Consider the following 16,645-nt stretch of genomic DNA (forward strand, 5'->3'; position numbering starts at 1 on the left):
CACGCGACTCGTTTAATCTCTCTTGGCGTTAAACCGACAGCGAAAAATCGCGCAGGGTGTGTGTGTGTGTGTGTGTGTGTGTGTGTGTGTGTGTGTATTATTTTTTAAATTGTGAAATACGCCCGTTAAGGAAATACGACGACGCCTCGTTTCGCGGTCGAAGATTTAATCGCTCCCTGAAAAATATTGTCGGTTTACAGAGATGTGAATAAACACGTTCCAGGTGGACGCGAATATACACGAATTTGGGGGGCGTGTAATTCATATCGCTGAGCTCCGTATCTAATTAGAAAAGCGATCGTGATGATACAAATGTGTAGAGTGGTCGTCAACCTTCCTAGCCATTATCCACTTCTGTTTTTTGTATCGGAAAATTTATACGGAGTGATATAGAAATGCGCATAATTTATTCGTTTCAGTCTTTAGATTCGCCCCCTGAAGTATGATCATTTTCGAGTCGCTCTATGTTTTTTGTCGCATTGTAAATCCTTAATAGCGTACTAGTTTTTCAAACGGATTTTTTGTCTGGAGTTTTTTTTTTTTTTAACCAAAAGAATTAATTTTTACCGAGGTGTTCGTGTGTATGCGATATGGACTGGTTTCTGGGAATCTTGATAAATGAAAATAATCCCCTCGGAACAATAAACCGTTGATGCGCCTAAAGCAAATCCGTTGTTGGTCGTTCGAACGCAGGGCAGCCACTTGAGCACGGTTTGCGACACTCGTCGTTTCATTTCTCGGCCCCGTGGTAGAATGAAACATTGGCATACTTCTCAATCTGGCATTCGCTCGGTGCAATAAAAATTAAAAATTTTTGAAACTATGGGTGGTTAGTTCAGTGGAATGATTGACGAATTTCTGTCGTCCTACCAGGCTTCAACATTAGGTAAATATTTTTGGAACAATTAAGGCTTCGAATGTGGATGCTTCATCCATAGTGAAATGTGTAATGATAAAAAGGATAAAAGAGAAAGTTTTCAGTCACGAACAGTGTGATAAAAGCAGAATCAATATTCGTAAATTACGTAAATATTTTTGAAATTGTGTCATGGAAAATTTAGACTTTGCAAGTGTCACCGATGATTCAGTTACTGTGAATGTTGTATAGATTAAGGCGAATTTATACTTTACACCTTGGACGTAGAATGATTTATTCATGGGGAAAAATGTAAAGATAGAGGTGGATTTATATTTTCCACTTTGGATGGGAATGATTCATCGACAGTGAAAGGTGTAAAGATTGAGATAAATTTATACTTTACTTTTTGGATTGCGGATGATTCATTTACAGTGAAAGGTGTAAAGATTGGGACGAATTTATACTCTACACTTTGGCACGCGGACGATCTAGTCATAGTGAAGGGTATAAATATAAAAAAGATAAAAAATAGAGTTTCCACTCGCGTCTCGTTCAAAACGAATATTCAATGCGACCAGCGAACAAAGCAGACCCAATCTCTGTCTTTAAATAAGATAAATATTTTTGCAACCGTGTAACGTCAAGGCGAATTTACACTTTACACTCTGGATCACGAATGATCCATTCACAGTGGAACATGTAAACATAAAAAGACTATAAAATTTTTACTCGTGTTTCATTCAAAACGAACATCCAATGTGTCCAGCGTACAAGGAGCCAATCTCTATTTTTGATGAATTGCACTGATGATTCATTCGTGATAAAGCAATAGTGACAAATAAAAATCTGTCCAGAAACAACCGATGTGGCTGTTCGGATTTCGGTGTATGATATCCTGTAATCGATTTTACTATTAAAATTCAAAACATCTTTCTCCTTCCATTTCACATTCTCCTCCAAAACTCTATAGTTATTAAAACTATCAGTTTGAAGCCCATTTTCGAGCTCTTTCACATTCACTCTGCATTTACACGTACAATGCACGCTCGAAAGAGTAAACTCGTCTTCTGGTTTCATCTTGAAACGCTTCCAACAGCGTTAGATTTTTGTCGCTTCGAATGCTATTCGATCTTTCGACGGTCTGCCCCGTAATTAGTTCGATATTAATTGCCCGGGTACGGCTCGTAAATTAACCTCGATGGTTCGCGAATATTTACGAGCGTGCTCGTAAATCTTTCGCCCGTGGCAAACATTTGTCGTTCGGTTATTTATCGCGCACCATTTTCCGTTGTGTCCTCTTTCCGCGCGAGTCAGCGGCGCGTGTTCGCGAATCGACGCGGAAACGGGACGCGTTGCTCGCGATGGCAGGTGCGACAGAACGGAATCTTTTCACGCGCGGCGGATTCGAGCTGGTGTTCCAACCGCGGCCGAGCTGAAACGAGATTTGTGGGGGAAAATGGCGACGCCATTGCCCTCGCCCTTGGAGTTTGTCGATGAAATTCATTTAAGTCGATGTCGCCTCGCCGCTCTCGTCGACGACAGAACGCGTCGAGCGAGACACAGCGTGCATTTTAGCGCGGAAACACGTATTGCATTTACGTTCGCGTTACAACGACTTTATGCAAGTACGTGCTTTTGCAAACTGTTACGCGGTAATGCGGAAATTCGTTTCGGTCCCTGGAGTCGCGGAAGAAGCGCCTGGACCTGTGGAACTGCGCGACCGTTATGCGTGCATGGAGAATTGAAAAATTGAATGGAAAATGTCTAGACGAATGCGATGTTGCGTCCACGAAGGATTTTCCGAATTAATTTTCACGAGAAGCGATGTGTTAGAGTAAGTTAGCCAAGTCGATTTTGAACGATTGATTTAGATGGTGAGAATTTTAAGGAAATTCGTTGGATAGTTTTTAGTGTTTGTATGTTGAAATTTAATAAATGTAGAGTATTTGATCTGAAATTCGTTATGGTCTCGACAAGGATGGGGGTTAGTTACCACGTGCAAATCCACTTAGATGGATCCACTTCAGATACATTTGAATTAATGCAGAAAAATTAACCTCTCCTTTTTAAGTTCTTAACAAAAGTGGTCCTTCGAGAGTACGACGTGTAAAAACCCTACGTTTAAATTAGGGTTAAAACCTTCACAAAAATTTCTATTCTACTCGTACCACTTGAGTGTTAAATTTGTATATTTATAGAAAAGAAGTCTTGACAAGTGTAGTCCTTTGAAATTATCAGTCAACATCTATAAATTCACAATTTCGTTAAAACTTAGCCTTGCAACTTGTACAATCCAAGTTCGAGAAAATGCAAAATAATTATATGAGCCTTAAGCTAAAATTGTGTATAGACCTTGACAAGTTTTCTCCCGAGTAATGAAATCATTGAGAATATTTTTGACCTCCTGTAAATACTCTAGGTTCAAGTTACAGTCGAAAATTTCACAAAAGAATCGGAAAATTATAGAAATACAAAAAAATTCTCTGAAGAAGAAGAAATACAATATATTCTGAATTGCTGTACGTCGTTCGAGTTCGAGCGACGCTTTTGCGACGGGCGTGGCCAGAGATCTATACGCTTTACACGATCAGCCTAATCGGTAGAAAACGAGTCGCGCTTTAATCCAGAACAAAAGTCGGAAATCCTGAGTTAATGCTCGGTGCGCAGGCGCGCTCTCACTCGGTATCCAATTAAGCACGACGTCGACGATCGCGCGCGTCATTTACGAGTAGATACTATGGATAGAAGGAGACCATCGCGTCGACGTCGATAATATCAGCGAATACCGACGACTTATCGACCAACGACATTGTTTCTTCGTCGCTTCGTGTATCGACGATTCGGTATAAAACTCCGAAACCGGGATGCCGCCAATTTAAAGCGGGCAACGACGCGAAAACTAATTAATTATAAAGTTCCCTTCGCCGCGCGTCACTACGATGGAAACTAATTAAGCCAGATCAAAAACTCTTAGATAGAGCAATTTTATATTATACACCGGGGACTTTTCACGACGTGGAATTTAAATTAAATTCTTCAGAAAACAATAATGCTGGACGGAGCCGTCAAGCGGTCATATAATAAACCGAGTCTGTTTGTGACACTTTTGTTGATGAGTATAATTACCGCAACGCTGAACTCGGACCAGAATTTTGAAGCGAACCTCCACACCGACGATTTGTTCCGTAAATTTTGGTTACTCCTACTCCCCTTTCTGCTCCGGTTTTAATTCTATTCGTATTTCGTAGGTCGAAAGTAATTTCTCTTACGCGTGGTTTTGTTCCTACATCAACGATATTAAACGCACTATAAATCTCGCGTTGTTTGGTGACGATACATGCCAGGAATCCGTTTCTAAATACAGTGGAATCCGGTTATTATAATCACGGATAACGTTATCGGTCTGTTGTTCCCGTAATTGGTGTAGAAATACTTTGGAGAGAATTAGCTAAAAATAATCCGCATATTACGATCACATTTTGGCAATTGGAATCGATCGTTATAATTACACTCGGGGTCAAACGAAAATTTTTAGCATGTACTGAACCTTTTCTCCAAGATTTACTTTCAACGGAGTGCACGTCATTGTAATTAGTATCAAAACATACGGTATAAAGTTAGCTAAAAATTATACTCGGGGACAAATCATAACGTTTCTTATCAAGTACTAGACCTTTTCTTTGAAACTCATTTTTGACTAAAATATATTTCTAATCTTTCATACGACTACACACTATGGCAATCGGTAAAAAAATTCTGCGTATAAAATAAGATAAAAGTAATCCGCTTATCTTTATACAAAGTACTACACCTTTCCTTCGAAATTGACTTCGAACCGCAGTGTACTTAATTATAAAGTTAATAGTTTCTAATAAAGTTCGACGTCAAAATTTGTATCCACGTAATACTGTCACTCGGTTCTTATCAAAACTTGTCCAAAAGTGATCCTAATAAGATTGTACTCTCGGCAAGACGCTTTAATCGTTTCAATTAAAACGGTGATATTCTCTCGACTTTGCAACGCGTTGAAAAAGTTTCGAGACACGACCGAAACATCCACCGGTGTAATACTTTTACTCGAGACGTAGCTTTTGAGGGGCGGGAGAGAGCTTTTCAGTCGGAAGAAATTTGAGTGGCAAAAGGAACGGGAGAGTCTGGAGGTATGTATCCACGAGGAATCATTTCGAAGGTTCGCGAAATTCCGTATTTAACGGATGCCTTCCACTCGGAAGCGCGGCTGGCCAAAAAGAATAGACCAAGCAGAATATCTTTCTGGTTCTTTATGTCCGGTCACCGAGACGGAATGCCGGCTCGGAGAAAAACGGGTCGCAAAGGTTTCGGTGCAGCTGGCTTGCATACATTACGTGCCTTTATTCCGTGGAAAAGGAAAATGGAGCGGACGAGGGGGGAGTGAAAGTTTTGAAAGATAGCTGGACGGAAAATCTAGCTCTCCAGGAACGCTGAATCGGATCTCGGTATTTCGACAAAGAGAGAGATCGTGAAACGGCGTGGAGCTTGGCCGAAGAAAAGCCTAGCTGACCAGAATCGTTGGCTACCCTCGATCGTCAGATGCACCGAGTGTCTTCTCGCAGATAAAAGCAGGTCCATTTGTCGAGAACGGAGGCAAAGTAATCGGCCCCAGACCAAAGCCAGACCTAACCCAGACGTAGCCCGTAACGCGTAAACACGCCGAGAGATTGCTTTTTAACCCTCGGAGAGCGAACCTCGTGCAAATCGTTCATGGGTCATTTCTGACCCACACCATTGCCACCGATGTCTAATGTGTATCTTTGTTCCTTGCATTTTATGAATAGGTTTGTTATGGAAAAAGAATGTAGGTTTGTTGTTGACATTGATAAATTATTATAAAAAATATATTTATTACAGGGGAAAGAGAATCCAGTATAGAACGTAAATAATATTTATTTATTTTCGGAATAATTTCTAAATTGTTGTTATTCAATTCCTCGGCCATTCTAAATGTACCAAGAAGCTCTTGAAATACTTCGACTGCTCTGTCGAGTGTCTGAAAGTCGATTAACGTAAAGTCGGCAAAAGAGCTAACGTCTGTCAAACAAGTGACTTCTACACCGAATGGTCATAAATTACACTCCAGTGACACAGATGTGCCGCCAAGCCTTTCCGATCGATAGAAGTTTTAGTTATCGTAAAACTTGGGTCTCGAGGGTTAAATTTCTTCCCGCTATAGTGTCTTCGGTGTCGTTTTTTCTTTTAACGACGTTACTTTAAAATTTGCCGGTCACCGGTGACCAACGATCGTTTGAAACTCGCATTTCTCCAAGGTACGAAATTTGTTTATTTTACAAAGATGAAACTCTGATACTTGTAAAGTTTCAAGTTGCACCAGTGTCGTTGGCTAGGCTGTAAAGTAACAAATATAATAGAAATATTTCTATTTTTCATATTACAGTTCAAAGAAACGTAGAGCGTAAAGTATGGAAAGTTGTGGCAACGCGTTAACCTTTCGCCTGTATTATTTACAAACCGAGTTTCTCGTACTGATAGCATGTGCACAAGTGAAACGATTTCTTCGTGTTTCGATCGAGATCTTCCTCTTTGAAATGCGAGGAATCCGCTCTGTCTGTTCCTCCACCGATCTGGTGGTCGTCGATAAATTTCGTATTGGTTTTTGCGACGATGCTTCGAGACAACGAATTGCGCAATTTTGTAAAAGGTGGACAACGCGAATGAGACTCGGCTGTACGTAGAATGAATAAAACATCCCTTCGTCCAGAATCAAACGCGACACGTGAACTCCCGTCTTTGCGAGCGATCAAACGGTCCACGTTCCTCGTTCCTGTATCTCGAATGCTTTTGAGGCATCGAGATATAAGACGGAAAATCTTTGATAGATTTTAAAGTAAAATCTTGTATCAACGATTAACCTTAAATCGAATACATTATGTTAATTCGTCAAAAATTTAATTAAGGTAAATGTGCTGACCATACCACCACATTTCAAGTTGTTCGACCATACACACGCATGCCTACTTGTTTGATCATACATCCATACTTGTCGGAGTATAAAAAAGCAATAAATTGAGGTGATTTTTAACGCAGTTATGACCATTTAATGAGGCCCTTCGTTTTTTGGTCCTCGCCTTTCCTTCGTTACTCAAAGTCAAGTAGAATTGCCTCCATCTACGGTCAGTAAAGTAGTATTACTCTGTCTATAGTCAGACAAGTAGTATGTCGCACGTGTGTGTTCAGAAGAATAGTGTAATCCCAGCCTATAACCAGAGAAGTAGTACAACTTTGTCCATGATCAGACAAGTAGTATAACCTCCGTCTGTGGTCAGACTAGTAGTATTATCTCCGTCTATGGCCAGACAAGTGGTATAACCTCCGTCTATGACCAGACAAGTAGTATAACCTCCGTCAATGGTCAGACATGTAGTATGACCCCTGTCGTTGGTCGTTCAAGTAGTATGACCCCTGTCTTTGGTCGATAGTGTTTCTTCAATACCCCCTGGGACTCAAACGGTTAATTGATTAGTATAGTTGTCGTTATCTTTAGTATCCATTATTCTAGTAGCGATTTTATTTCTTTTATTGTGTACCACTCTAATCGTGAATTTTCCTTCGGTAGATTAACCTTACTATTAACCGTAAACTCGTAATTAATTTTCTATAAAATTAAAAATCGGTTGTGAACGACTTGATTGTTTCAAAGAAAATGCATTCTGTAATAGTATCTTTGGCACGAACTCAGTACGTTCCTCCGTATTTATGTACAACAATTACAGATTCGTCATGACTCGAAAAAATGTACCTTTTCGATGTATATATCGTGAATCTGGACAAACTTTATTATTCAATGAGGTTTGCTTTCGAAGCGCGAGATCATATCGTGTAATCCAAAGGAGACGTGAAAGAATTGTGCATACTTAGTAAACAGATTGATCTCGTGAAAACACATGAGCCGTTACTCGTTTTCCATAATATTTACGCAACCCAGTCATCGTTTCTTGTAAACGGTGAATGGTTTGTTCCCCAGAGTTCGTCGAGTCCGGCGTCAAACGAACTAATGTTTAACCTTTCAGGCAAGACTGACCGTGTAGCTGCATCACTGCACAAAGAGCATCTCGGTGGACTGTGCGTAAACGTTGTTAAATGAAGTAGAATCTCCGTTGTATGAATAATTGGGAGACGAAAGTGTCCGCGCAGGAGAAATTTCGCATAATAGAACGACGAGTGGTTAGTACTCCAGTTTATTTAACGCTCGAAGTGAAATTTAATAAAACGAGTACAATCTGTTCGTGAATATCTTTTTCGGTATAATATAAAGTATATTAAATTAATATTTCTTAAGAATAATATAGGACGAGAAAAGTTGAAATGATATTGATTTAGTAGTGGATATTCTTTAAAAAATCGGAGCCATCAATGGGTAGTTCTCGTAATCAAATTATATTGATTGTATACTATTCTGTTAGATCCCTTTTTATTTAACTATCTAAGGAAAAGTTTTAGCTGTAAGATATTACCGTTTAGCAAGAAAGAAACGTGCCCCAAGTCGTAGAAAATTTTTTTTTTAAATTGCATATTTTTTTCCTGTTCCGTGGTATTCCTTCTTAACATTGAACCATCCAGCCCCTTTATTCAAAGTTGTAAATGTCCCGCAACGACGCGATAGATTTTCGACACTACAATTTCATTTCGACTTTTCACTTCTCAGTGATTATTTTAAACATTTACGATATAGGGTACAACGTTACACATACTGTGTCAATTTCGTACCGAATCGTTGCGAATAGGTTCCTACAGAACGGAACTAACAGTTTGTGCGTTTCCATACGGTATTGTAGTAGTAAATATACTGTTCGTGTGGCAGAACTTTCGCACAACGGAATGTTCGTATAATAGAGTGTTCGTATAACGGGTGGCTACACAACCATCGAGGTTCCGTTTTATTTAAAAGAAAATTTATCTTTGGAAAGTTGCCGCAATAGAGCACTTACAGGCGCAGATAATTAACGAAACAAATTTCGAGAGTGTGCACTTACGTCTTCTGATTAAATCGTGGAAGGAAATACTATATATCATTATAGCGGTCACTTCTCGTGGAAAATACTTTTTCAGTTATTTTCACCCAGGAGTCTTGATTTATACACGGGCTGTCTGTTTCCCGATTAAGCCCGTTAATCGAGATCTAGCCAGTAATTTCGCCACGGTCGCTGAAATTTCGACACGGATACGTTCGGACGTTCCGCTCGAACCGCGGAACTCCTTGCGTGTGGGAAGCATTCCTCTCGGTCGGGGGATTATAAACCCGACGGAAATGATAGCTCTGGGCACCGTTAAAGTGCATTAAAGGGTAACGGGATAACTGAAGACAATGGAAGCGCGTGATCATTGTCCATGCCAGCGTGCGGTGCAACGTTCGTGTGCTTTCGGCCTTCCTCGTGAAACGGAGAACGAGACTGACGACCGAGTAATTGGCAAACAATCGCGTACGGACCATTGTTGCCGTGCGCTCACCTTTTAACCGTGTTAACGCGACTTCGATTCAGGTACATACCGCGCCGAGCGTTGATTTTACAACGGACCCCAAATCTGTGCAGAGTGCACCGTAAAGCGCGAACGCGAGTTCGTTTTTTGCATCTGGCTTTACGATACGGATCGGAATTGCACAAGGCACGTATGCGCACGGTCTCTTAATTTTATAACATTTTTTTTATCACCGTACTTTCTCAAACACTTACGAATTTCGATTCCCTCTTATCACGTTTACGTTTACACTTTTCGACGACGGTGTAAATAATAAGGACGTCGTTAAATTTCTCTGACACCCTATGATACCCGGATCTTAATTTTTTGGGGTATAATTCGAAGAAAAAAAAAAAAGAAAGAAATGGACAAAAGTACGTATATGCACACATATCGTTGTTACGTTTACCACTACAACAGGTCGAAAACGTTTCGCGAGTGTATTTATTAACGAGAGGTGAAATATTGGAACCGTGGTTATTGAGCGCAGTTCGTACGCTTCCCCCTCTCCTCGCTTACTGTGGTCTGGGCTTTCTTTACGTAGGCTTTGAGACGTGAGAGTGGGGATAGGTAACTTAATGCGGCGGCCCTCGGTGCCGCGGAGTGGGAGAACACGGGTTCACAGTCGAATTCTGGACTCCGAGTGCGACACATCGCAAAGTTTGTGCGCATGTGCCCCACTCCAGCGCACGGTGAAAGACAACGAATGTACGATTGTTCCAATGTCGTTCGCTGTTGTCGTATCTCTCTCTGAGTCGTATTTATTGTGCGACAGGGAGGACGCCATCGATAATAATCATGAATGTGAGAAGTGGAATGGATTAGGTGACACCGATGACCGATTCCCCTTGACTCTTGTTTAGTTTGTGGCCGGTGTTTCAACGTTTTGACTCCCACTGGTACGTCAAATCCATCGATGAGTCGCTGGCCATTCGCCAAAGAGACGGCTGGCCTTTATCGAACGATCTCTGCTCGTTCGCTGTTTACCAACTGACCAGTTCACGGAACAACGAAGATCGAGGATCACTTTCAGCCTCGAGAGGTACCGCGCTCCGAAATTCACGTGGCGCTTTGTCTTTGACAAAGATACGAGCATCGAGTTAAAAATGGAAAGTTTTCGCGGAAACTTTACACGTACACTGGATCTTCCTCGTGATCTTGGAACCGCGACTGTTTTTCAATAAGTGAGGTAATTTTGCAAGACTATTTTACTGGTAGAATTTATTTTATTCGTAATATCAATAATCAAGTTTCTCTACATTTGTCAAGTGCTGATAAAGTATTTTGTATAGTACAGTATTTCTAAGAATTCGAAGCCTTCCCTGAGTATTTCTATTTCGTAAATTGGCACAAACTTCCGCACAGTTTTGCTTATGCAAAAGATGTACAAAGTTTTGTCAGTAAAAATTCGCAAAAGATACTTGATTATCGACACAAGGGTTCAATTAGTCTCTGCGAGGGTCCATGTAATTTCCAATTCGCGCGCCGTGGCCACGGAAACGCTCGCATTTAAATGAAAATCGCCGGGTGGCGATATTGGATCCCGCTGTCGATTCCTCATTTGCAAGAAAATCAACGAGTTTGTCTTTGCTTTGTCACTGACTCGCCTGTTTTTCTCCGTTTCCTTTTTCCTCTGCTTCATTTTGTCCGCTTGGTTCTATCCCTACTACTTTCTTTCTCTCGTTTACTTTTTCTTATAGGTAACCGTGCTTTCTTCCTCCTCTATTTTTTTTTTTTTTTTTTTTTTTGCTAATCAACCCCCCTCCCTTTGTCCATCTTCTCCAACAGGTAACTGTGTTCTCTCTCTTTTCCAATTTTTCTTTTGGTCTCCATACTCGTACACACACATACACGTTCTCTCTTTTTCATCTAGTCTTTCTTTTGTTAACTGTGTCGTCTTCCTCTCCTTCTCTCTCTCTCGTTTAAGTTTTCATTTTAATAAGCATATACACACACTGTGTCTATTCTAATTTTTTCTTTGGTAATCGTACACTCTTACTCTTTCCTCTTTCCTTTTGGTAATCATCATTCTCGCTCCCTTCCAATTTTTTATTTTGCTAACTGTTTCTCTTTCATCTAGTCTTTTCTCTTGGTAACCATCTCTTTCTTCTTTCTCTTGTACTCTCTGCTCTCGGTAACCGTCGTCTCGAGTCAAATACAAGGAAAGAAAAGTGTACATTCCGAAGATTGGTTATAGAGAGGAAACAGAAAGGAATCGATATAATTTGACGATAGCATTGGGAGGGTCTTCGAAGGATCTCACCGTTTCCAATGTGGAACTTGTGTCGGGGAAAATGGCAGAGATCACGAGCGTCGAGTGCATTATTCAGTTTGAAATCGAAAGCGCTGTACGCTACCATTCTTTTATCCACCTTCTATCGATTTCCTTTTCGCTCGACCCTCTATTTTGTATTCCAGCCGCTTCGTTTTTGTTCCGTCTTAAGAGTCCGCGGTTCGTTTTAGAGATCGAGTCGGAAAGAAACTCGTACCTTTGCTTCTTTCCCTTCCACAAACCTCTTATTGGAAATTTGCTGCGTCTGTCCTGGCACAGTCCGATACTACTGTAACTTACGCTCTCTTCATCGAATACGTAGGAGTACTTGTTCGGAACAGAGGCACGATTGATACACTCTTCCCGTCACAGACGTTCTCTTCCACTGTGTACACTGTGTGATTGGTTTGTAGAGGGAGAGGAAGGGGCAAAGAATAGGTACGTATCGATATGAAGGTAATTAGATGAAATTCCAGAGACGTATGAGTATTTCGTGTACATACATTGAGGACGAATCTCGTGTAAAATTCCGGAAAATTAATTTTTTTTTTCATTTTCGAAGCTTCGCTTAGGGAGTAAATCAAGTTGGCAGTTTCTCTGGAGCGTGCACTTAACTGTCCCCAGGGTGCGTACTTATAAACAAGGGAGGCTATGATCGATACTGATAATGCATTTATTAACGGGCTAGTGAGCACATTATTGACATTATCGGGCGAACCATTCAGTGTGACGCTCTTCTTCTACGTATCCTTGCTCATCGAACTTTTCAACTCGATTCTCTCGAAAACTTGTTTTCGATATATCGATACACATAAAATTACCCCACTCCGGTTGCACTGTTCTTTGTATCTTAGCCTGCAGAGAAGACTGAATTGTTTCAAAATTTTTATGTTTATTTTCGACGCTATAGTGAACGAGATTGCGATTAATTGTGATTTCTATTCTATTCCTTTACGAAAACTTGCACTTGTAACAACCATCCCCGGTCTCTTTGCACTTTCTCGAAGTAATTTCACCATGTTTCCATTTTGCTCAATCATTTTTCTAAATTCTGCATTGAGAAGACCGAGTCGTCTCAATATTTGAATATTTACATTGGACACTCTTGTGTCACCAGTTACACCATTTCTCTTGTACGTCTATTTAACACTTTTAGTTATATTTAGACACAGTAACAAATGAAATTCCAGTTACTGTAGAAACGAGGGAAATATGACTAGGTTTATCACAGAAGAACCACTAATCCGAATATCCTCGGCGAGCACAGGGTTAACGATGTTGGTTCCGGCTCTAATCGGGGCAAGATATCCCTACACGGGGGTGGACGGATCGGTCGAAGGTCGTAACCGTGGTAGACGGGGTGCATAGGACCCTTATCGCGAGTAACATCCATCCAATACAGTTACCGGTTGGTCGTATATGCTGGACGAATTAGCCTGGGGTGTAAACAGCAGTGCTGTATCCAAGAGGATTCAGGAGGACGTCGTAGAGGTCGTATGGTATAGTATGGTGCGGATTCCGCGGCCTAGAGGTCGGAAAATCGAGCAACGTGGATCCTTTGGGTGAGGGGGGGGGGGGGCGACACGAGCTGGAGAATCGGTTATCGTACTAATTGACTGCGGATTATCGAACCCAATGTCGACGTCGTTGACGAGTATACCTTCGAGTCAGCGACGCTGCTTCAACACTCGAAGACCGATTCGATTCAACGAGCGTCAAACTCGTCCGACTGGAGATCGATTATCGACGAACAGGGTACCGTTTTTAGAGGGAAATGGGGAACAGATTCCTGTCAAAGAGACGGAGAACCTCTGTTGGAGCAGTGTTATCAAGGAATCTAGTTCGCCTCGTGAAAGTTCGTCACTCGATAATAGCTACCGTTTATCACCCCTTTTGCAACACTTGGAGCTAATTCTACGATCGGGTTATTCGTGTTTCACTATCTTTGGATATTGTAATTCGCCAAGATTTGAGAATCGAATTACTCGAAAACTGTTTATTAAGTGAACAAATTTTTCTGTCAGAAGTTGTGGATTACGATGTTGAGCGTAGACTGGTACAGTAAATTTTTCTCTCATTTTTTTTCTTTTTTTGACATTAACTCTCGATCGTGGTGTTAGTGTTTCACGATCTTTGGGTATAGTGGTATCAAGATCTGAGGGTTTAATTGATCCAAAACTGTCATTGGTTTTCTTTGTATTTTTTTTTAAAGATTGGCTTCCTTGAAGTTTCCGATGGTAATTTATAAAATTTGACTCCGTTCTATCGGAAAACTCTATAGTAGAGTATTTTTTGCCGTGGCAAGTACAGCGGAATCTTCGTCGTACGACCTAATTGGGGCACAGCGTGTTCGTATAAGAGAATTTTCACACAATGGAACGACAAGTGCACTCGAGTTTATTCAACACTCGAGACAAGATGAAACGAAATTAATACAATTTTCTCCGGAGATAATTTCGTATATAGAATGAAAAATAAAAGGGGAACAATACCGTTCGATAGTCATCCACCTTTGTTATTTTTCACGTAATTATTACATTGGAAAGCCTCGCACGGTATAACAAGTGCAGCCGAGTTTATTTAACACTCGATACAGCACAAAATACGAGGAATACAATGTTTTCGTAGATATCCTTCTCTGTAAAATACAAACTAAAGAATATCGTGCAATTTTCGATCTATCTTCGTTATATTACCTTTGTAGCTTTCACTCACATAGTGTTAAGTTTTGGTAAACTTCTTTTTTCCACTATACGTTTCGTACAATATCGTACGAATCGAGCATCGATTATCGCGAAATTAATAATCGTGTATAGTGTAATAATAATTGCATTGAATGAGAAAGGTCTTGAGTCCAGTCTCGTTGATTCGGTCGAGATACACTCGGTCGAATGGATTCGTCGTATTCGACGCGAAAGAAAATTTTCTGCACGCGATACCGTTTCTCCAACGTTGAACGAAATCAACGCGTCGAGCGCAATGTGGAGCGTTTGAAGTTCGGAGCAATTATCGTTGAGGTAACACGACGTTATTAGGGTCAAGCTGATTCCGTAAAGCTGGCGGGCAAGTCGGTGGATAAAGGTGGAAGGAAAGTAAAATTAATAAAAATACCCGGTGCCTCGTGCTCCCGATTAATTAAAACTTTGATCGCCTCGAGGATACCCATCGGTCGACCCGCTGCCACTTTCCTCCTCTGCGATTTTTTGATACAACGTTTCGAACGCACAGTGATTTTCGTGCGGAAGGGCGTTCTGGATGAAAATCGTGAATTCCAAAGTAATCAATTTTCGACCTAAATGCTCCGATACTCTTTCAAAGGGAACACATCCATGTATCAATCAACGTGTGAAAAAGTAAACAGTTTCTCGCAATGGGCAATCTTGAATTTTTATCGAATGAAACGGTTTTTCGTTCATTTTCCGTAATTGCGTTTCGTTGCTGGCTAAATACCGATTGAATTTCCTTGGAAATACTTTCTTTTAGTAATCGAACAGGAAATGAGTGAACAATCACCCGAAATACTGCGGAAATTTGGTATTTAATTAATTGTTTGGTAACAGTCGTCAGTGGATACACGGTCATGTATATTATTAACAAAAATCGGGTTACAGCGAATTTTCTGAACATTGTAATCGTCAAATTGCAACTATTTATCGTTAAATGAAACTAGAGTTACCTATTTTACGGGTGTCGTAACTTTTGATTAAATTTACAAAGATGCACTATTAACATTCGTTTGAAAAGGTTCGAAATCTGCAATGAACTCGCTCGATTTCAATAACCGGATGTTGAATTAAAATTCGCATAGTATTAAAAAACAACTGTTCGTCACTATTGTGGATGAATTTATGTACTTCGGATATTTTATTTTTCCCCTGTGGAGCGAAACACTTTGCGACCTTTTCCATAGGAAAACTCGACCGCCGGGAAACGCTTGCTCTCGCGTGGTCGTAAAACCCGATCCATCGAGGTAACCCTCGCGCCATTTTCCAACGGAAGCTGCGCTCTGAAAGAAATTTTTCTTGCTTTTTCTACGAATCGATTTTTCTGTCCACGTTTTCCTCGGTTACGAAATTTCCTGCCAAAAGAGCTGAATGGAAACTAACAGACGTAATTGGTAATTCAAAACTTTTGGGCTATCCGTTGGTGTGTGGTGATCGTCGTTCATCATCCGTAAGTAATTAAAACTTGGGACAAGAAAGTCAATTTCTCTCTTGTACGGACGTTCAAAAATTTTCAGCGCGAAGACGCGTCTGCTTAATCGGGGACTCTGTATAAATCACGTTGATCGATCGATTTTCTTCCGGCGAAGAAAACCCTCGGTTGAACGGGGACGATGCAACGCGCTGTCGACGCGCCCGATAATATTAAAAAGAAAGATTCGACCGAGTGGAACGAACTTTTCCCAGTGGCGTCGCGACCGATTCGCTATTTTTTTTAATCCGCTTAGTTTTTGCCTTTTAACGGAAATGCTCATCCTCGTTACCCCCATCTTCCTCCCCACCCCACTGCGTAACGCATTTGCGAGAATTCGGTTGCAGCGTGCATTCGGAGATAATCTACGTCAACGAGTGAAACTTTCCGAGATACCCAAACTCGTTCCAACGACGGAAATATTCGCTTAAAAAGAACTCGAAAACTCATCCGTTTGCGTCATGTTTCGAATGCTTTGACAGAAACCGTTACCGAACATCAAGTGGGAGGGGATAAGAGGTGCAAGATTAACGGGATTTGGAAAATTCGGAACATACACACACGGGGGTTGGGGGGTTGGGGGCGACATGGGGAAAAGCAACTTTCGCGAAATATTCGTTCGACAGACGAGCAAGGATGGATTAATTACTAGTTAGTTCGTTTCCTTTGACCAATTGCGTCGTCGTTACTCTCCAAGCCACATTTTTAGGCGAATTTCGCGTAATTTGCGAACAGAGCTGTCACGACTTGTCCCGTGGATAAAAATACGTGTCAAGGCAGTGATGTATTGCGAAGGTTGACGAGAAATG

The 16,645-nt window shown here is 40.9% G+C and overlaps 1 protein-coding gene across 3 annotated transcripts in view; it reads right to left on the minus strand.

Moving 5' to 3' along the window:
* LOC143145197 (nephrin) overlaps positions 1–16,645 on the minus strand; it is a 179,419-nt gene that overhangs the window by 145,732 nt on the left and 17,042 nt on the right. The gene's annotated exons all lie outside the window — the stretch shown is intronic.

The sequence above is a fragment of the Ptiloglossa arizonensis genome, chromosome 4, assembly GCF_051014685.1.
Source record: "Ptiloglossa arizonensis isolate GNS036 chromosome 4, iyPtiAriz1_principal, whole genome shotgun sequence".
Lineage (NCBI taxonomy): Eukaryota > Metazoa > Arthropoda > Insecta > Hymenoptera > Colletidae > Ptiloglossa > Ptiloglossa arizonensis.